Here is a 22,271-nt window from a genome sequence, read left to right as displayed (position 1 = left end):
CCATGCCACCTCATGGCCTCCCATTCACCCCCATTGTCCCTCATGCCCCCTATGCCATGCTTTGCCTTTCCACCCACCCCCTATGGCCCCTCATGCCTCCCTTGCCAAGCTATGGTATTTCCATAACAAAAACAGAATTACCTGGAAAAACTCAGCAGGTCTGGCAGCATCGGCGGAGAAGAAAAGAGTTGACGTTTCGAGTCCTCATGACCCTTCGACAGAACTTGAGTTCGAGTCCAGGAAAGAGCTGAAATATAAGCTGGTTTAAGGTGTGTGTGTGGGGGGCGGAGAGATAGAGAGACAGAGAGGTGGAGGGGGTTGGTGTGGTTGTAGCGACAAACAAGCAGTGATAGAAGCAGAATATCAAAAGATGTCAACAACAATAGTACAATAGAACACATAGGTGTTAAAGATAAAGTTGGTGATATTATCTAAACGAATGTGCTAATTAAGAATGGATGGTAGGGCACTCAAGGTATAGCTCTAGTGGGTTTTTTTTTTATTTTATATAATGGAAATAGGTGGGAAAAGGAAAATCTTTATAATTTATTGGGAAAAAAAAAGAGAAGGGGGAAACAGAAAGGGGGTGAGGATGGGGGAGGGGACTCACGACCTAAAGTTGTTGAATTCAATATTCAGTCCGGAAGGCTGTAAAGTCCCTAGTCGGAAGATGAGGTGTTGTTCCTCCAGTTTGCGTTGGGCTTCACTGGAACAATGCAGCAAGCCAAGGACAGACATGTGGGCAAGAGAGCAGGGTGGAGTGTTAAAATGGCAAGCGACAGGGAGGTTTGGGTCATTCTTGCGGACAGACCGCAGGTGTTCTGCAAAGCGGTCGCCCAGTTTACGTTTGGTCTCTCCAATGTAGAGGAGACCACATTGGGAGCAACGAATGCAGTAGACTAAGTTGGGGGAAATGCAAGTGAAATGCTGCTTCACTTGAAAGGAGTGTTTGGGTCCTTGGACGGTGAGGAGAGAGGAAGTGAAGGGGCAGGTGTTGCATCTTTTGCGTGGGCAAGGGGTTGTGCCATAGGAGGGGGTTGAGGAGTAGGGGGTGATGGAGGAGTGGACCAGGGTGTCCCGGAGGGAGCGATCCCTACGGAATGCCGATAAGGGGGGTGAAGGGAAGATGTGTTTGGTAGTGGCATCATGCTGGAGTTGGCGGAAATGGCGGAGGATGATCCTTTGAATGCGGAGGCTGGTGGGGTGATAAGTGAGGACAAGGGGGACCCTATCATGTTTCTGGGAGGGAGGAGAAGGAGTGAGGGCGGATGCGCGGGAGATGGGCCGGACACGGTTGAGGGCCCTGTCAACGACCGTGGGTGGAAAACCTCGGTTAAGGAAGAAGGAGGACATGTCAGAGGAACTGTTTTTGAATGTAGCATCATCGGAACAGATGCGACGGAGGCGAAGGAACTGAGAGAATGGGATGGAGTCCTTACAGGAAGTGGGGTGTGAGGAGCTGTAGTCGAGATAGCTGTGGGTGTCGGTGGGTTTGTAATGGATATTGGTGGACAGTCTATCACCAGAGATTGAGACAGAGAGGTCAAGGAAGGGAAGGGAAGTGTCAGAGATGGACCACGTGAAAATGATGGAGGGGTGGAGATTGGAAGCAAAATTAATAAATTTTTCCAAGTCCTGACGAGAGCATGAAGCAGCACCGAAATAATCATCGATGTACCGGAGAAAGAGTTGTGGAAGGGGGCCGGAGTAGGACTGCAACAAGGAATGTTCCACATACCCCATAAAGAGACAGGCATAGCTGGGGCCCATGCGGGTACCCATAGCCACACCTTTTATTTGGAGGAAGTGAGAGGAGTTGAAGGAGAAATTGTTCAGCGTGAGAACAAGTTCAGCCAGACGGAGGAGAGTAGTGGTGGATGGGGATTGTTCGGGCCTCTGTTCGAGGAAGAAGCTAAGGGCCCTCAGACCATCCTGGTGGGGGATGGAGGTGTAGAGGGATTGGACGTCCATGGTGAAGAGGAAGCGGTAGGGGCCAGGGAACTGGAAATTGTTGATGTGACGTAAGGTGTCAGAGGAATCACGGATGTAGGTGGGAAGGGACTGGACAAGGGGAGAGAGAAGGGAGTCAAGATAACGAGAAATGAGTTCTGTGGGGCAGGAGCAAGCTGAGACGATCGGTCTACCGGGGCAGTTCTGTTTGTGGATTTTGGGTAGGAGATAGAAGCGGGCCGTCCGAGGTTGGGCAACTATCAGGTTGGAAGCTGTGGACATTTCCATGTCCATTGACCCAGTATACACTGTCTAGAACAAATGAACCCTATAGTGACAAAAAAAGTTTTAAAAAAAGCTTTAAAAATGTAATTCACTCTGAACTTTCCACTATGTTGAAAAAAAAGTCATTTCACTACAAGCTTATAAAAGGTGTCAATCATCCAGACCCTTTAAAGTATTGATAACAAAAAACACAAACTCTTGGACCCACTTAATGTTGTGTAAACAAACATTTTGAAATTGACAGCAGAGATCAGACAGCCAGAGCTGTCTATCAAGCAATGTTTTCCCTAGGATGCAGGTGTTGCAACAACAATAATGGTTGTCTGGACTCTCAACCAAGCATAAGGGCTTCATTGTGAGACTTGACATTGTGTGTAGCCAGTTACTGGGCTGTGGATAGGATCATGAATCCTGGCGGACTATCACCTCCTTAGCTCAAGGATGCATAGACCAACCTCATTCACATGGTGCTGTTCCATACTATTTACTGCATATACCAAATTAGCCATTATGGTAGTCAGTAATCAATAATGTTATCATCCATGGAACAAGACAAAAACATAGCATATACTAACCCCTGCATCTACCAGTAATCAACGATTAACAATCGCTGCATAAAACTGAAGTATTTTTCTCCCAGTCATTAAGTACAGTTTGAATATCATTTCAGATCATCGATATCCACCACAACAGTCATTGGTACAAAAAAGCTAAGATCCAAAGCTAAATATAACTCTGAACTTCACGGGGCATATTTATTGTGGAAATAAAAGGTACTCTTGTGTCATCAAAGTTTCAATCCAGTCCCAAGGTCCAGATGATTATAAACCATGTTCAATTCTGACTCTTTCCTTCGTTGACTATGTCTATATATCCTCAGCTCCTGTCTCTATCTTACATTAAAATTGTTTCCATCTCATCCCCAGTGTCTTTTTTTTTAAAATGCTCTCGAGCCACTAATACTTTGGTTAGTCCCACCCATCAGCTGATTGGACAAGAGGTCCATATACATTTGGATTTTCATCTATTTGGTCATTCATTTTTGCCCAAGTGAGAAGAAAATCAGATGGAACCAGATCTCTGCCATAAAGGCTTTCCAGATGCCTTTCCCACCCAGCCCTGTTGGGAGTGGATACCTTGGATTTCTGTATCCTTGCCCCAGTGAACCTAAATGACAGCAGGTGGATGGGGTTTGATACAGGGCCACAGGTCTCTCAGCCATTGCCAGCAGCCGAGAACATCTCAGGGATTGGTGCATTGAAGCCCGTCTGCGATCAGCCATATGAAGGTCATGGGGCTCATTAATTATGTTTTTTGATGTCTATTATATAAAATTGTCTTTAATTATTCTTAATTTTTTTTTGTAATTTTGTGTAAGATATCCATAAGGCTTTTTAATCTTTCTTTAAAATTTCTCAGTTTTTAAAAGAATCTACAAATTTTAAAGAATCTGCAAGGACTTTAAATTGCTTTGAAGTGTTTTTAAAATTTTTTTTTTACCAGATATTACTTTAATTTTATGACTGCAATCTCGGCTGCGGGAACCAATAGGGTTTTATTTGGACCTTACTAAGAGGGAAGAGGATCAGGAGGGTTACCACAGGAATTCTAGGTGACTTCCAGCCCCTACACACTGGTACTCAATCTTTCTTGTGGACCTACTTGATCGCTCTTAGCAGTGTTTGAACTGAACAGTGGAATAACCACAGTCACACTTCATAACAGAAACCTCAAATATGAAGTTATTGCATAAATCCTGCCATAATATCCCCGATTGGCAACCAGTTCATCTCAGTCCTTGGTTAACATGAGGCTCTCCTGGACAACATTCAGGGCCACCATTTGGAGATGGGTTTGTTAATCCTTCACACAGGCATTCCTCCACCTAGCCCCATATTATTCTGCATATGTGCCATCAGCGCCAAACATATCTCACTGGCAAGAAATCCGACAGCCTTCTGACTGTGTAAGGCCTACATTTGTGCCTTTTCAATGATAGCTTAACACTTGTCCCGCAATGGCAGTGTTTCTGAGGTGCCAGACTAATGATTTTCAGCAGATGCTCAGAGGGATGAAGGTGAGACATCATTGTCTTTGGATGCTGGTTGTTTCCCCTTTAAGAAAGAAGTAGAGAATGTGGAGACAGACTGCACACCTTCAAATGAACTACATGTCAGATTTCGGAAAACATCCTTTAATTGGCAGGGGTTGGGATAGAGGGTGAGGCATCACTCAAGAAGCCCATCTCCTCTCATGGACTTGTGAATCATCATGGGCCACCTCAGTTCAGGCCCACAAAACTGAATTGTAGTTTGCCAGATTACAGGCAGTAATAAATACCTCAACTGACAAGCCTTTAAATTTGAGAGTTCCATACCTCGATGAAGCTGTAATCTCAAGCATTACATTGAACCACATTGTTACAGACACAAAATGGCCACCTTGAGTATTTGAGTAGCTGCAGCAGCATTGGGTTTCTATCTCTGAGAGTGCTAATAACGCCTGGAGGTTGCCATGAATATATAACAAAATAGCACTGAGGAACATTGGAACAAGTGAACTGAGTGACTGCCAGTGTTAAACACCCGATGAGCAGAATCTATCCTTGACACACTTTTGTAATTTTTACATTAATTGTGTAACCTAGTCTTGTTATAATGAAAAAAAATCAGACATTTTTAAAACTGCATTAGCGATGGTTTCAAGCAACAATTACCTGGAAACCAAATAAGTCTTTGACAATTGAAAGATCTTGTTTGCATACAGTCTGTCTGAGTGGGAGAGATGAAATTAAGGTGAATTGTTTTATTCTTTGATATTGACCTTTCTCGCTCGCATAATAGTTACTTAAAAAAAAACCATCAGTGGCACAAGCAACACATTTTGAATTGTCCCCACAGCTTTTAAATACTGCCCTCTTCCTGCACCACTGCCAGGCACCATCCTAGGGAGGATTCGGAGATACGTTCTCGAGGCAAATGCTTAAATTTTTCATTAGAAATGGTGCATTCAGGATTAGTGCAAACACTGCATTAATTTCTTAACTGATAATCCTTAAAAACAGGAAAAATAAGCAAAATTTGAGTTCATGAATATTTCTCATAATCAGCAAACTTCCTCAAAAGCTACTTAAAGTCTCCTTCCCTCCCAGAGGGTTCATCCCTTCTCATAGGGGCATCAAATACCTCTAGCCTCCAGTTCACAGGTACACTCTCCCCACTAGCATCCCCCCCTCATCTTTGTGTGAGGGCATGCTTTCCTGTCTAACTCCCAAACCCCCAGTATGTATAGACACTTTCCCCCTCACCCCAACTCCCCCAACCTAGTGTGAGGAAGTACTCTCCCCACTATTCACTCCACTTCCTCGGTGTGAGAACCTTTCCCCACTAACCCCCACACCCTCAGTGTGAGGAGACACTCTCCCCTCTAATTTCCCCCACCCCACCCAGCCTCATTGCAGCGAGATAGTCCTCCCTCTGACCCCAGTGTAAGAAGTCACATTTCCCTCTAATTCTCCCCTCCTCCAATTCCGAGCCCACCATACAGTGTACTTATATCTCAATAGCAACCTAGAAGGACTCAGAGATATAAAAAGGAAAGGGCCATGGGGAATGGGGTACGTGCCTTACTTTAAGGTTGCAGTTGTGGCTACAGCAGTTGGCAAATTACAGTCACAACCTCTTTTGTGCAGCAAAAACATCTCCTGTGATATCCTCATTGAAGTGGGAGAATTGCTTCCTAAGGACCTCAGTAGATATGGTCTCCAGCTGAGAGCCCTTCTCCACCTTCTCCTCTTCCTTCTTCTAGCAGCTTGTCCTGCCCTGCATGGCCTCTCTTCATGGTCCAATCATGCTCAATTCTCAGAGGAAGTCCTATCAAGTGAGCCATTTCTAAAGCAACTGGTTTCAGCACAAGCTTTTAAATGAACAAAAAAGTAATTCAGCAAGGGCCAAACCGCTCGCTGTAGAGGATTCAACCTTTGAGCAAGTATAGGAAAGCTTCATTATTGTACCAGCAGCCAGAAGAAAATCTAGCTTGTAAGTAGTTTATGATCCCTTTAAATAGTGTTCTGGAGGGTTGGAGAGTGGGGCTCCTTCAAGCAGTTAAATTCGTGTTCAGCTGTGTGAGTTTAGTAAGCTGGTTGTGGCATTAAGTCAGCTGAGCACACTTACTGATGTCACAACCTGCCTGAGCTGCTTGCTGCTGGCAGTCAGTCGGTGCATTTGCCCAAACTCCTTGGTTTCTGCCGCAGTTCCTTTTGGAAGTGTGCGTGTGCATTGTTGATGTAATTTTCAAGTGTTTGAAGGTTGCATAGAATCTTAAAATGAGTACTACAGAACCCAGTTTCTCCCATATTCTCTCCTTTTAAGTTCAAGACACTCTTCCCTTCCAACCCTCAACCTCCGTGTTACTTTAATCATTGACATTTTACTCAGTGAGCACAGTTACCCAGAAATATACAGTGCAAGGTTAGGGCAGAATTGGAAAGAGTTCTTAAATTCTCCAAGTTTAATCAAAATTAAAGCCCATGGGATTAAAGGCACCTTGGTAGTGTGCATACAAAATGGGCAAAGGGACAGAAAGCAGAGTGTAGTGACAAATGGTTGTTTTTCAGACTGAAGGGAAGTGTACAGTGGTATTCCCTCACAGTTGGTAGGAAATTGGGTAGCATGACAGAACTGCAAAGTTACCGATGACAGTAAACAGTGAGGAGGATAGTGATAGGCTTCAGGAGGTCATAAAAAGACTGGTGAAATAGGCAGGTATGTGGCAGATTAAATTTAATGTCAAGAAGTGTGAAGTGATTCATTTTAGGAAGAAGAACAAAGAAAGGCAATATTAACTAAATATTACCATTTTAAGGGGTGGGTGGGGTGGGGATGCAGGAGCAGAGACACCTGGGTGGTGTATGCACATAAATCTTTGAAGGTGGCAAGACAAGGTGGGAAGGCTACTAAAAAAAGCATATGGGATACTTGGCTTTCAAAATAGAGGCTGTGCAAAGGCAAGGAAGTTATGCACAAGCTTTATAAAACACAGGTTAGGCCTCAGCTACGGTATGTATTCAATTCTGGGCATCAACACCTTAAAGAGGAATTTTTAAATGTAGAGTTGTGAACTGGAAAGCATTGCTTGGAAGTGTGGTGGACGCAGATTCAAAGTAACTTTCAAGAGGGAATGGAACTAATTGAATAACTCTTCCAAAGAGCCAGTACAGATGCAGTGAGTCAAATGCTCTCCCTCTGTGCTATATCATTCTAGGATTCTATGGGTAGTATTTAATCTAGCTGATAGGGGTCTTGCCTGCTGGCTGCAGAGCCAGTGAGAGTCCCGCATTGCCTCCTTTGGAGAGGGTCCAGCCTATTAAGTGCCAATAAGGCACTGAAGTGGCCAGCGGCAGGTCATCACTGGGTTCAAGTAACCAGGGGCTCGAAGTCCCGCCCTGAAAGCTGCCAGCTTCCACAAGTCTTCCCACCTCAGAATTAATTGGGGCAGAGGCAGAAAGCGGCAGAGTCCTCCCCACCTCCAAATCCACCTCAGGGAGGGCATTAAATTCTTTCCCATGTATGTGAGTGAATATACTTTCTACCATTGCCTATGAAGCTGTAGTAGATGCAATGGGCCAAATGGCCTCTTTCTGTGTCTGTAATTGTGTGTGAGTGAATGTGTTTTCTACCATTGCCCATGGAGCTGTACCCTGACAAAAGTCAATGCCTTTAGGACAAGCAGACTAAGGGAAGAAAAATCACAAGTCATAACACACAAATACAGTCTTTTTCATTTGCAATTCAAGATCTTTAATTAGCTGAAAAATTGAATTCATTCTAACTAACAGAAGTATGAGAAAATCCTCAATTAGCTTTCTTGAAAAATCAATGCTGAGAACACCTCATCTATGTTTTAAACACTTTCAATGCAGTGTAAATTAATCATGTACCTTGTCAGAGAAAACTCAATAATACGTTGTTTATAATGTGTTGTTTATTTTCCCCCTTAAATATTTTGCCCTCTTTAAAAAAGATTCAAAAAAGTGCATCTGAGAAAAGGAAACAGCACTGTTGATTTGTGGATATTATTGGACGCAGTGCTTCATGCAGCTTGGAGTGCAATTCTACATTGGTGGAATTAATTGCATTCTTCAGTGTAAGTCTCCCCAAAGTATCCCATAGGAACAGCGGAATGGTTTTGAACAATTCTAAGAAATGAGAAAAGCAGTTTACTTTCATCTTTCCTCAAAGATGCCATTTCCACTAGTCTATAATTTAAAATGAATAATTAGGAGCAGAATTTTACGATCCTTAGGTGGGGGGTGAGACTAAAATTCCTCGGATGAGTTTCCTGCTGGGTTCCCGCCACCCCAACCTCACTGCAATTTTACGTTGGGATGGGCGAGGCCTTGCCCTTACACCAACTGAGGTCCTTAAGTGGCCAATTATTGACCACTAAAGGGCCATTTCCTGCCCATCCTCAGTTTTCAGGCTGGTGGGAGGAGTTCCAGGTTTGGGGGAAGCCGGGAAAAAAAATTGGGTTCAGGCCTTCGGCGGGAAGGGGGGAGTGGGGGAGCCTCCAACAGCAGGTCCTTCCTTCCCACCCGAGCCTCTCCACCAACACCCCATATCCCCTCAGACTCCCCAAAACATACCTCATCCTGGAATCCCGGGACTGAGGCTCTGCAGACTGATTGCAGTTCCAGTCCTGTCCACTGTAGCTTCTGGCACTTTATGGACCAGAGAGCTGCTGGCCAATCAAATTGAGCGGCAGCCCTCTAAGGCGGGACTTCCTCCCGAGTGAGGGGCGGAAGTCTCGCATCCAGCCAATTAATGCCCTTTAGAGTGTGAAACCGCTGCGGAGCAGATGGTGTCGGCGGGGAACACACTTCAGATGGTAGGAAGGGAAACCCTGCCATCCTAAAATTCCTGGCCTATCTTTTGGCTTGTTGAGGAGGCTCTTAAATTCAAAAAATTAGCTGTAAACCAAGAGATCATTGGCTTAGCAGAAAATTAAAGATCATTTATTAAACGTCAGGTAGCACCCCAACCCTCCTCAACATTTATTAAGAGGTTCCAGTCAAAATTTTTGAACTGCCTTTGGAAATGGAACTTTCTTTCACAAACATAGCACCCTCTCTCCTCCCAGGCTGTCCATACAGATCAAGGGGGCTGTAGAAAGAAGAAAGGTAATACCAGAAGGACGATAATATTTACTGATTATAAAATGTGGTGTATGGCTTTGGTCCTGGGCTAGCAACCTATATTAGCATGAAAACAGTGATTCACGAGATATACCAGGGTTTAAAGGGCTATGTGGACAGTTTGCATACACCTGGCTTGTTTTCCCTTGAATTTAGAGGGCTGAGGGGTGATCTACTCGAGGTACTTTAATTGATTAGGGAATTTAATTGGTTAAATGTGGAACCTGGATCAAGAGGGCATAATCTTAAATTTATAGCTTGGCCTTTTAGGAGTGAAATCAGGAGGAACTTTTCAAAGAAAAAGTGGCGGAAATGTGAGACTCACTCCCTCTAAAAACTGTGAATGCTGGGTCAATTGAAATTTTCAGAACTGAGATTGATAAAATTTTTAATAGGTAGGGGCATCATGTGATACAGAGGAGAAGCAGATAACAGATCAGAGCGGCTATTGTCTGAACAGGTTTGAGAGGTTGAATGGCCTACACTTTCCTTATGTTAGGAGTTCAAATCCCAGCAGAGCACGTTGTAAATGTAGATATAATAAAAATCTGATAATTTGAGTGCTGTACCAGAAAATGATCATTAAAAGCTGATTGTTGTAAAAACCTAACTAGTTCACTTGCCCTTTAGGAAAGGGAAGATCCCACCCCTACCTGGTCTGGCCTATTGGTGACTCCAATCCACACTACGTGGTTGATTCTTAATGCTATCCAAGAGTATTCTAATTAAGATCGATCTACCTGCCCTACCCTGCCATATATCCTGTCCACTGGAAACATCCCCAATATGCCAAGTGTGTTCATGCTAATATTTATGGTTTGTCAGTTCACCTATTTGAATTTATCTTCACACATGTTAATTGTCTTGGCGATCGCCAGACAGTTTTCTTACAAATTCATTTTGGCCATAGATATTTTTCAGCGGTGTCGGTCACTCCTGTTAGCACACTGAGCATCTTATTGTTACAAGAGTTGATAATACATTCCCATATCTGCTTGTAAGGTTATTCCCACCCCTCTCCCCACATTGTGACCCAAATCAGGTAATCATGCCTTTCATACTTGTACTTCTCCACCCCTAAGGCAGTTCGAGCATATACTTGGGAGGGAATAACACAGATTACTAAATTGCTTCACTTCACAGTGGGTCAACATACAAAGTGCTAGGGTTAGAGTCACATAGTTCAGTCATTAAAACTTTTCTTGGTGTAATGATGCAAAATAATAAAAATGCTAATGCTTCCTCATGGTCACAGGTCAGGCTTCACTGAGCCAAAATTATTTACGACTATTCTCTCCGACACTGCAACCTTCTTACATCCTATTGCCTGACTGCCTCACATTTTCAAAAACCTAACTTGCTATCTGTGCTGGATTCTCTATTTGTATCTTCCTCTGGTCAGGCATACTCAAAAATTTTCCAACAAAATGGGTGAAATATTCTTTTGCTTTTTTAAAATAAATTAAATATTAAATCATTGTTTAGAGTCATTGCAGAGAACAATTTTGTTAGTAATTAACAACCTTTTCTATAAGTGTCTTTTTGAAAAGAAATTGAGATAATACACTTTGCTTTAAGCCTTCAGCATTAACAAAAACAATTTTCACATAATTTCGATTGGTCATAAAATTTTAATCTATGATAATTTTATTGAACAATATAAACTCTGCTTTGCCTTTTTTAAAGTCATTAAAATTTCCTTAAATTCAATTTTAACACAAGTCCCCTGTTGAGGAATTTACCACATCTTTTCTAAATTGTATGTACTATACTTAAGTGTCAACTCTGATAAATTTGTACCCATAACCTACTTGTCATAAATACCAATTTACATGAGCATTTTGCCCATAGTTTTTCCTACTGGCAGGATAGGCCCAGCAGAGGAGGCAGCACAGTGGTATACAGTCGGGAGGGAGTTGCCCTGGGAGCCCTCCACATCAACTCTGGACCCCATGAAGTCTAATGTCATCAGGCCAAACATGGTCAAGGAAAGAACAAGAAAGAGTTGAAATATAAGCTGGTTTAAGGTGTGTGTGTGGGGGGCCCACACACACACCTTAAACCAGCTTATATTTCAACTCTTTCTTGGACTCGAACGCAAGTTCTGTCGAGGGGTCGTGGGGACTCGAGACGTCGACTCTTTTCTTCTCCACCGATGCTGCCAGACCTGCTGAGTTTTTCCAGGTAATTCTGTTTTTGTTTTGGATTTCCAGCATCCGCAGTTTTTTTGTTTTTATGGTCAAGGAAACCTCCTTCTGATTACCACGTACCACCCTCCCTCAGTTGATGAATCAGCACTCCTCCATGTTGAACACAACTTGGAGGAAGCACTGAGGGTGACAAGAGCGCAAAATGTACTTTGGGTGAGGAACTTCAATGTTCATCACCAAAACTGTCTCAGAGGCACCACTACTGACCGAGCTGGCGGAGTCCTATGTGACAGAGCTGCTAGACTGGGTTTGTGGCAGGTGCTGAGGGAACCAACAAGAGAGAAAAACACACTTGACCTCATCCGCACCAACCTGCCTGCCGCAGATGGCATCTGTCCATGACAGTATCATTTGGAGTGACCACCGCACAGTCATTGTGGAGACAAAATCCCGCCTTCACATTGAGGATGTCCTCTATTATGTTGTGTGGCACTACCACCGTGCCAAATGGGATAGATTTCGAACAGATCTAGCAACTCACAACTAGGCATCCATGAGGTGCTGTGGGCCATCAGCAGAATTGTACTCGAGCACAATCTGTAACCTCATGGCCCGGCATATCTCCCACTCGACCATTACCAACAAGCCAGGGAACAACCCTGGTTCAGTGAAGAGTGCAGGAGGACATGCCAGGATCAGCACTAGGCACACCTAAAAATGAGGTATCAACCTGGTGAAGCTATAACACAGGACTACTTGCGTGCCACACAGCATGAGCAGCAAGTGATAGACAGAGCAAAGCGATCCCACAACCAATGGATCAAATCTAAGCTCTGCAGACCTGTCACCCAGTTGTGTATGGTGGTGGACAATCAAACAACTCACTGGAAGAGGAGGCTCCACAAATATGCCCATCTTCAATGATGGAGGAGCCCAGCACATCAGTGCAAAAGAGAAGGCTGAAGGATTCACAACCATCTTCACCTAGAAGTACTGAGTGGATTATCCATTTCAGCCTCCTCTGGAAGTCCTTGGCATCACAGGTGCCAGTCTTCAGCCAATTTGATTCATTCCACTTGAAATCAAGAAACGGCTGAAGGTACTGGATACCACAAAGGCTATGAGCCCTGACAACATTCCAGCAATAGTACTGATGACTTGTGCTCCAGAACTTGCCACGCCCCTAGCCAAGCTGTTCCAGTACAGCTACAACACTGGCATCTACCAGGCTATGTGGAAAATTGCCCAGGTATGTCCTGTACACAAAAAGCAGGACAAATCCAACAGGGCCAATTACCGCCCCATCGGTCTACTCGCAATCATCAGTAAAGCATTGGAAGAGGTCATCAACAGTGCTATCAAGCGGCACTTGCTTAGCAATAACCTGCTCACTGATGCCCAGTTTGGGTTCCGCCAAGGCCACTCAGCTCCTGACTTCATTACAGCCTGGGCTCAAACATGGACAAAAGAGCTGAATTCCCGAGGTGAGGTGAGAGTGACTGTCCTTGACATCAAAGCAACATTTAACTGAATGTGGCATCAAGGAGCCCTAATAAAACTGGAGTCAATAGGAATTGTGGGAAAACTCTCCACTGGTTGGAGTCATACCTAGCACAAAGGAAAATGATTGTGGTTGTTGGAGGTCCATCATCTCAGCTCCAGGATATCGCTGCAGGAATTCCTCAGGGTAGTGTCCTAGGCCCAACCATCTTCAGCCGTTTCATCAATGACATTCCTTCCATCATAAGGTCAGAACTGGGGATGTTCGCTGATGGTTGCACAATGTTCAACACCATTTGTGACTCCTCAGATACTGAAGCAGTCTATGTTCAAATGCAGTAATACCTGGACAATATCCAAGCTTGGGCTGACAAGCAGCAAGTAACATTTGCGACACACAAGTGTCAGGCAATGACTATCTTCAGCAAGAGAGAGTCTAACCATCTTCCCTTGATGTTCAATGGCATTACCATCACTGAATCCCCCACTATCAACTTCCTGGGGATTACCATTGACCAGAAACTGAACTGGACTAGCCATATAAATACTGTGGCTACAAGAGCAGGTCAGAGGCTGGGAATCATGCAATTAGCAACTCACCTCCTAACTCCCCTAAGCCTGTCCACCATCTACAAGGCACAAGTCAGGAGTGTGCTGAATACTCCCCACTTGCCTGGATGAGTGCAGCTCCCACAACACTCAAGAAGCTTAACACTGTCCAGGACAAAGCAGCCCACTTGGTTGGCACCATACCCAGAAACATTCACTCTCTCCATCACCAACACACAGTAGCAGCAGTGTGTACCATCTACAAGATGCACTGAAGGAATTCACCAAGGCTCCTTCAACAGTACCTTCCAAACACACGACCACTACCATCTAGAAGGACAAGGGCAACTGATACATGGGAACACCACCACCTGGAAGTTCCACTTCAAGTCACTCACCATCCTGACATGGAAATATATCGCCATTCCTTCACTGTTGCTGGGTCAAAATTCTAAAACTTCCTCCCTAACAGCACTGTGGGTGTACCTATACCACATGGATTGCAGTGGTTCAAGAAGGCAGCTCACCACCACCTTCTCAAGGGCAACTAGGGATGGGCAACAGATGCTAGCCCAGCCAATGAAGCCCACATCATGTGAATGAATAAAAAATAAAAAAATTTACCTTACATTCCTAAATTATTTCCTTTATTAAAGACACTGCTATTTTTCCCAGTAAAATCGCTATCCCTCAACAATATCATCTGAAAGCATGGGATCCATTTCTACATGTAAGGTGATAATACTCAGTTTTAGTTCTCTGCCTCTCTATTCATCTGGCATTCTTTATTTATCTGTCTGACATTAAACCCAGACTAATCCAAAACTTTCTCCAGCTAAATTGTAACTATCAAGGGGCATTATAACCCACCTTACTTGGCTGCACAATTCAAACATCTGTGCAAAGACTTAACACCCTGCTACCACACAATTTCCATATGCTACCTTCTTAACTGGGCTTTTTGTTTAGGTACTCGGGAAGCCCAACTGTTTCTGGTGAAAGCCCCATTAATAAAGGGAAATCAGGGTTTTATCAGGTCCCCAATAGCATTTTAATAGACTTTTGAATGGACTGCTTACCAAAGGTGTTCTGCTTAGTAAAACCCGGCATGGAGGAAGAAGAAGCACTTCAAGATAAGTCAGAATCTTTTCTTAATAGGGCCAGGTGGAGTAGTACTGCTTCTATGTCTGGACTACAGGTGCCTCAGGTTATCTCCCACCTCTACCCAAGAAACAGTCCTGATCCACCTCCTCGTGATTTACCGTGGTACCAATGGGAAAACTCCCAGACTCGTGATTTTGACCGACTTGAAGCTAGCCACTTGCCTCTCCACTTCCCTCGGGGGCGGTCAGATGGCCAGTTTCATGCAAATGAGGGTGGGGAGTTAAAATAATTTGGGCCTCAAACCGGTGATGTTGGCTGGGTTTGACAGTCACTCTGTCCTCTGCCTCCTTGAAATTCCCTCCATGTTAAAGCCTCCTCTCTATCCTGTGTGTCTCTGGTCTTCCAAATGTCACCTCAGACTGAGTCTGGAGATGTCAAATCTGACCCCAAGTTTAGCTCCCTCCCCCCAAATCACTGTATTACCAAAGTTGCTTCCCTCTATCCCCAGGCATATTGTCGACCTCTAATACTACTTCTAACTGCTGCTGAAACTCTGATCAACTCAATATTATCTTAAAGCTCAACTTTGCCAATTCTTTTATAGCTGGCCTCCTTTGTATTCAGAATACTGCAACCCATGGCTTCGCCTGCATGGACTCGTACTCCAGTCACACCCTCCTGTCAGAGTGCCATATGCTAGGAATGCATCTGTCACCATCTCTTTAGTATCCATTACAGCTCAGTCCATCCTAACTTTGCCTGCTCCCCCCACCGTACATTCTCTGATTCTGGGCAACTCCTTGTTCACCATTCATTCTGTTGTACCATCAATGATCCTTGCTCCAGCCACTACACCCCTATCCTTTGGATCTCCCTCCTTGGCTTTCTCTGTCCTGTTACCTCCTTTTATCTGCTTGCAAAAACCTCAAAACCCTCATTGATTATGTCTCTGAGCTCAGTGCAAACTATTTCCCCATTTCCTTTTTCCCATCTACTCGGTGTCTGCTATTTTCCCTCCTGCTTATGAAGCATTTTCGAGGTGTGTTTCTGTTTTTTTCCTGTTGCTAAACTAATAGGCCTTTGATTCTGAGGATTAATCTTTGAACATGTGTTTAAAGACCAAAATCACACTAAATTCCAACCCCTTGAGTCTAAACTCATGTCCAATTAGCATCTGAAATTTTCCATCACCAAACTATCTACTTCCAGCCCCATGTCTTCTTCAATTTGTTGCATTTGCACTGTAGTTTCTTTTTATACCTTCAAATATTACACTTTTTATGCCAATTTTTCCACTTCCTTCTCTGCTGAAGTAATTGAACTCTTCACTGAGGCATGGTTCCATGGGTATCACAGTCTTCTTGGATCTCGAATATGGTCAGTCTTCAAATATAACAGACGATGAGTGGCTATTCAATCATAAAGAGCATATCAATTGGGTTCAATCCTGTCCTCACCTAATATGCACTTTGCAAACACTGGATAGTTAATCATTATTTTCCTTCTCTAGCTCAGAGCTGTGGATGCCAATGATAACATTCCCATCCTTATCTCTGATGTCAGTTAGTTCAACATATTCAGGAAATCAAGTCTGGAACCTTCCTGGTGTCTATGGGTGAATCATCCTAGAATTGCACTAAGTGCAGTAGCGAGTGTGAAAAAAGACCTTTGACCCACCGCCTGCAATGGCACCATATCATCCCCTTCCTGCCTCATTAATTATGCAGCCACAGGACATACACCGCCTCATTGGTGGGCAGCCTCTGAATCACCTGCCATGCCATTACCTCACCATTTCCACAATCCAGGTGCCATATCTAAACTGTAGTCACCTTCACAGTTCTCAATGCTTGCAACCCAGGACTGCTCCAGTGAAGACATGGCCCTGAAAACCAAGAAAAATTCAGTGCCTCGTCACTGGAATGCCTTTCTGAATGCCCACCGTGATGTCTGCCTCCCCCACTCTGGCTGCAGGAGGTCCAGCAACCTCACCACTCCCACTTGGAGGCAGTGGCAGTGGTGGTCAGTGCCAATGCTGCACAGAAGAGCTTGATCATCCAGTGCAAAAAGAGGATGAATAATCTCATCTGTGCCGTCAGGGTAAGGCAACCATCTCATCACTCTAAACTCACACACTCGAGCCCATTACACATTCACTAGCATCTCACTCACTGCCAGTTCAAGGGAAATCACCACTCACTCTCTCACACATACCCTCACATCTTCATCTGGCCTCCTCAGCCCTCATAATCTTGAGGCCACTTGCACAGATCCTCACACACACTCTGGGGTACTCCCCTTCTCCAGTACAACTCCTGCCTTGCAGCTCCTTCCCTTGCCTGAGGTGATTTCTCTCCCTTTCCCAAACAAGCCCTAGCCTTGTAGCCATGAAAAGCACCCCGCCTTACAGTTTGTCTGGTGGGTAAAGACCTGCCCATGAACCCCCCTAAAAGTGATGTGGTGTTGTCTATGAAGCCTGGCAGTGATGACTGTGAGTCCTGCCCAAAGCAAGGTAGGTAAACAAACCTTGAAGTCCCAAGTGAAGTGTAGCTCGCCAGGTGCACGTCGCTTGTGTACAGTTGTGAAACACATCGGCATGATCCGGGTGGTCCAGCGTGGGGGGATGATTCTAAAGATGCTAAAGTATTGAAATTAGGTTCCTGAAGTGCAGCGGTGGGAAACGCGGCCCACCATGGATTGGTGGAGCGGATGATCGCAAACTGGTTTCACGATTGCATAAAACCGATTTTTGGCCTTCTCACCATATTGTCTGCTCACGCCCACCAAGACACCGGCTGCCAATGGAAGCAGAAAATTCTGGCCTATGGTTCAGTACCCCAGGTAGAGAGTTGATCTTCCAGTTCAAAAAAGGATTTGAGCTTTGTACTTCTTAAATAGGCTCCATCACACTACAAACGCAACTCAAAAAGATGTCTTCTGACACATGTATTTTTTGACCCACATTTTCACGTTGCTGACTATCCCAAGTTCAAACCAACAAAGTCAAAAAGTAATGGGGCATGCAGAGATTAAGTCCTATGTCTAAACAGACAGCAAGTAATATGAGAAAAGAAAATTACTGCTTCACACGGCCCTGCAAAACAACACAGTGACCTTGATCCGCTCGATCTAAACAGGCTGCAGCAATATTTTTGGCAGTGTCACAGAATCCTATAGCAAATCATTAACTCATACCTGAACTAATATCATCACAAAGAAATGAAATGCTGCCCTCTTTCCCAGTATGTGCCTGTGCAAATGGCTTTCATGGAATTATACCAGCATATCTCCAAACTGACAAATCCGCAGAGACCACCTTTCAAGCCAGATGGAGCAGCAAGGCAAACTATAGAGAGGCTGTGCTACTGTTGGGAGATAGGGACCTTGCTTCAAAGTAATTGTTAATAGAAAGATGCTACTGGCAACCTTAGTTTGATCCAATGTTTTAGAAATAAATATCTTATTCTGCCTTATTTTATGAATTTATTCAGATTTTTTTGTACTCATTAACCCCTAAAACAGGTAGGTTTCATTCGAGTGGGAGGTTAAAAAGTTAAAAATCTGAACATGAGCCCAACCCATTTTGAGCCTGAGGGCGGGATGGGGGCAGACAACTAATCCGCTCACAGGAGGCTGAGACTGCCTGCTTTCAATTTAACAGAGATTCAATTTTTAACTCACATCAGGCAGCTTTCCCTGAGCTCAGGAAACTCAGCAGGTGAAAGGCGACAACAAGGGCTGAATCCAATACTGTTCGTGGGCCAGGAAGAACAGGAGTGTTTCCTCTGGACCCAACAAGCTACCAGAAAACTCATGCCTCCCGCGATCAGACCTTATGGCCAATCAGCATCTGATCCCCCCTGCCACTCCTTTCAAACACACTTCCCCCTATGATCTCTTCCACTCCTCCCCCCAACTCAATAGACCCACCTGCTCGCTGCCTCTGAGCTAACACCCAGCCCATAGTGTTTGTGAAATATGAATGTTTCCCTGCTCTGTGAGATTAGTGATCCTACTTAGCACTGCCTGAATGGTCAGGTAAACACAGGTTGGCTGCAGTACAGAGTTCCATCTAGATTATTCCAATAACTTGCCTTATTATCCTCACAGGGCATTTTTTTATTGCAGTCATATATCTCTGCTCTGCATGCATGGTTTTTCACTCATTGGAAACACTTTATCCATACCGTGTCTCTGATTAGGGCTGAATTATGAGCAGTTTGGTGCTGTGTGACCTTTCAAGCACTGGGAATTGAGTTGAAGCTACCTAATCTCACTGCCTAATTTTACTTGTGACCTTTAAGAGCCATCAGAGAATGAGCAGGCTTTCAGCCCAGCTGCCTTAGTTTAGTGACAGCCAAACCAGATGGTAGAAGAGGAATGACATGATCTAACTTATGCATCATCCATGCCATTCAATTGTCATCGTTTCCTTCACATTTCATAAAATTTCACTTCAACGAGATAAATGACTTTTTTAAAAAATTGTGATTGTGCCATTAGGCAGCCAAACCATAACCATTAATCTGATTAGCTTCCACTAGGTAAAGTGGCAGTGTGGCAGTGAGGTAGCCCTCTTTAATAAGGATCATTGCTGCCCAGGATGAATACCGCCATTGTCAACTGGCCAAACAGTCTAATCGACAACACGCCCAGAGGAGTCCCCGGCCAGGGTATGCATTGCCCAGCCAAAGGTCAGGAAAAACTAGTAAAACTTGGAAATGTCTGATGCATGAAATGTCCGAACTGGTTTTGTATACCTTAAAAAAGAACTCCAGTTAGGACCAGTACCAGTCATTTCTAAGTATTCATTTTCGTCTTCTGGTATGGCTGAAATGGTGCTGAAACAAATAGTATAGTGTAACTATACATGTATTAAGCTTTGTCTATATTCATCAGGAACTTTAAAAAATTGCATGATCAAGAGGTTGTTTGCAGGTATACATTTTTTAAAAACTTTAATAAAACTAAGTCAAATCTGAAAAAAATCCTATTGATTCAGATTCTTACAACCCCACCTGAAAAATATTTTGTAGTTTTAAATTGTAGTTCACACATAGACCAGACCATCTATTATTCCTTCCTACTTGAAGGAAGAAGCATGGCTGCAGGTAGCAACACTGAGGGAAGGACAGAAAAAAAACTGCAAGGTGAATAAAAGAAAACAATCCTGTTACCAGAGTGTCGCCATCTGCCTAAGAATGCTGCGCACTGAAATCCTTGTCTCTTCATTTACACGGGTTATAGCAGAGCAGCATTGAATAACAGGCTCCAGGTTTGAAAGGTCGGACACAGGTTTGGTTCTCCACTCTACAGTGCTGCTCCCAGGAAGTGCAGAGCAAAGGCCACAGTGAGGAGGGAGGAAATATAGAGTAGACATCATCAGTAGACTCCTCTTACACGTCTCCTAATGGTCAATTCAGTTGGAAGCTTGGAAGCAAGTTGACCACCTACACAAAAAATCTGAGCTTGGAGAGACCAAATGGGGAAAACTAATCAGGGGAAAAAAAATCAGGACTCTTGGAACGCCCAACAATCTTGTAAAAATACCCAACAAAGATGGAAACTGAACTGGGCTAACCAATTTGCAATAACGCAATATCAATTTTGTAATACAGCAACCATTAAAATTTTATAATCTCAGCTCTGACAACATTAGTTAAATGAAACGTTTAGGACGCTAACAAAGTAAAATGTATGACTATATTATATGTATGGCGACACTTGAGACAGAGCAAAAATGATCTATATAGTTAAAGGATTGAAGCTAAACTTCCCCATCCCTTTTCTCTAAGATTGATAAAATTTTCACAAACTATGAAGAAAAGCTGACCGGTTTCAATAACTATATTTTAGAATAAAAATATTTTACTATGCAAAAACTGTACAACAAGAATACACCAGCTCATTTAGTGAAGAAAAAGATCTCACATTTCAGACAAGCGATGCTGTAGCATCTAATATCATTGCATTAAACACAATTTGTTTAGTTTTATGTAAAGTCTCTTACCATTGTATCGCATGACAACATTTCGAAACAAACATCAATGAACATGAAGGAAATGAGCATCAGCACTAACCGTGTGCTATCAGTATGGATTATACAGCAATGCACAAACCTCACCCATCTGTCGTGACAGATTTTAAATGATGATCTGGATTTGCTTTGATGTGAGCACTCTTGCTCACGGCTATTTGACCCTATGTGACATACAGGGGCAGCAGCATTTCAATGCGACTGAAAGGTGTCTCTTGTCATGAAAAGTAACGCAGTGAAAATGGAAGCACCTACTAACCCCATCCTCCAAACACCATGGACCAAGCCTCTGTGTATCCGCAGCCTCCTCTGCACCCCTTTCTCTGAGCAAAGCAGAAAGCTGCTGATCACTTATTCAAAACACGTCTTACCAATCATCTTTATCGTTGTACTGTGCTAGCCAAACTAGAAGCCGCACACTGGCTGAAAGACAGGGCTCTTTTTTTCCAAAATAAAATCTTATATTTTCTAATATTAGCTGACCCCACCCCTTTGTTTTGTTAACTCCTTCCTACTTTAAGTAATCTTTGTCAGACCTGACAGCTTTATCCCTTTCAGTGCTCTGCAGTCTCCTACTGATCGGTGAAGAAGGACAGCATGGTTGAAATGCTAACTGTTTAATGGCATTAAAGAGTGCACCAGACTCTCAAAAACACTTAAAATCCATTCACCTCCTGTCTAGTTTTCAACTTTAAAAGAATACTACACATTCTAGCCATCTACCACATTCTACATAAACCCCCTCACAGCTCATTTGCCAATCTTTTTTTCCACCACAAAATATCTGCCTGGCTAAACTGAACTGCACAGGATCCTCCACAAAAAAAAACATTTGCAGTCTGAATGCATGAAATAGCCCAGTGTACTTACATGTAGAAATGTACTAGTGAAAGTTGTGCATTGTTCCAGCAAAAGCTATTAAAAAAAGAAAAAAGGAAAGAGAGAGAGTTGTATATCTGGCTTTCAGCACGAGAGCACAACAAAGCTGCTTCCTTAAATCTACTGTTTTCCATATGCTCGGTCCCCATGTGTATCAAGGAGCAGCTGCCAGCTTTATTATCCACGTCATGATCCTTCATGAAAGAGGGAGGGGGCAGAGATAATGAAAATGAAATTACCTGCATTCGTAAAGAAGATGCAAGGTTACCTGGTGGAGAGAAATCAAATCACTTCAGTGTGCGCCAATATATCTTTAACTGTTGAATGAATATTGTGACATGCAAATTGGTGTCAAGTAGAAATCTGCAGTTTATTTTTATATTGATAAAGATCAATTACTAATATCTTACATTAGCAATGTTGGTTGGCTTGGCCCATTTCAAGTAAGGACCTAGCAACTGACTGTCCTCCAACGCAGCTGTTTATGTGCAAGAGGGCTTACAAAACCATTCATAGAAAATGCAGCAATAACATAGCTAAAAAAAAATGACTTATTAATATTCACCTCATTTCCTGCTGAAGAACCTGTCTCTTCAGAGCCGTTGCCATAGTAACCATGGGAACT

General features: G+C 43.5%; 1 protein-coding gene across 2 annotated transcripts in view; it reads right to left on the bottom strand.

Annotated features, from left to right (window-relative positions):
* The window catches only part of LOC121277646 (tripartite motif-containing protein 2), a 173,923-nt gene extending 152,227 nt beyond the window's left edge, over positions 1-21,696 (bottom strand). The window contains exon 1 of one of the 2 annotated variants that reach the window (XM_041187257.1): positions 21,638-21,696. The gene's annotated coding sequence lies outside the window, so the exon portion shown is untranslated. Of the gene's footprint in view, positions 1-8,878; positions 8,899-21,637 lie in introns of those variants that run through there. The other variant, XM_041187265.1, reaches the window with a different exon arrangement.
* Positions 21,697-22,271: the final 575 nt, after the last annotated feature.

This window comes from Carcharodon carcharias, chromosome 1 (genome assembly GCF_017639515.1).
Source record: "Carcharodon carcharias isolate sCarCar2 chromosome 1, sCarCar2.pri, whole genome shotgun sequence".
NCBI lineage: Eukaryota > Metazoa > Chordata > Chondrichthyes > Lamniformes > Lamnidae > Carcharodon > Carcharodon carcharias.
The sequence above is the reverse complement of the archived record's forward strand: the minus strand, read 5'-3'. Positions and strand labels throughout refer to the sequence as shown.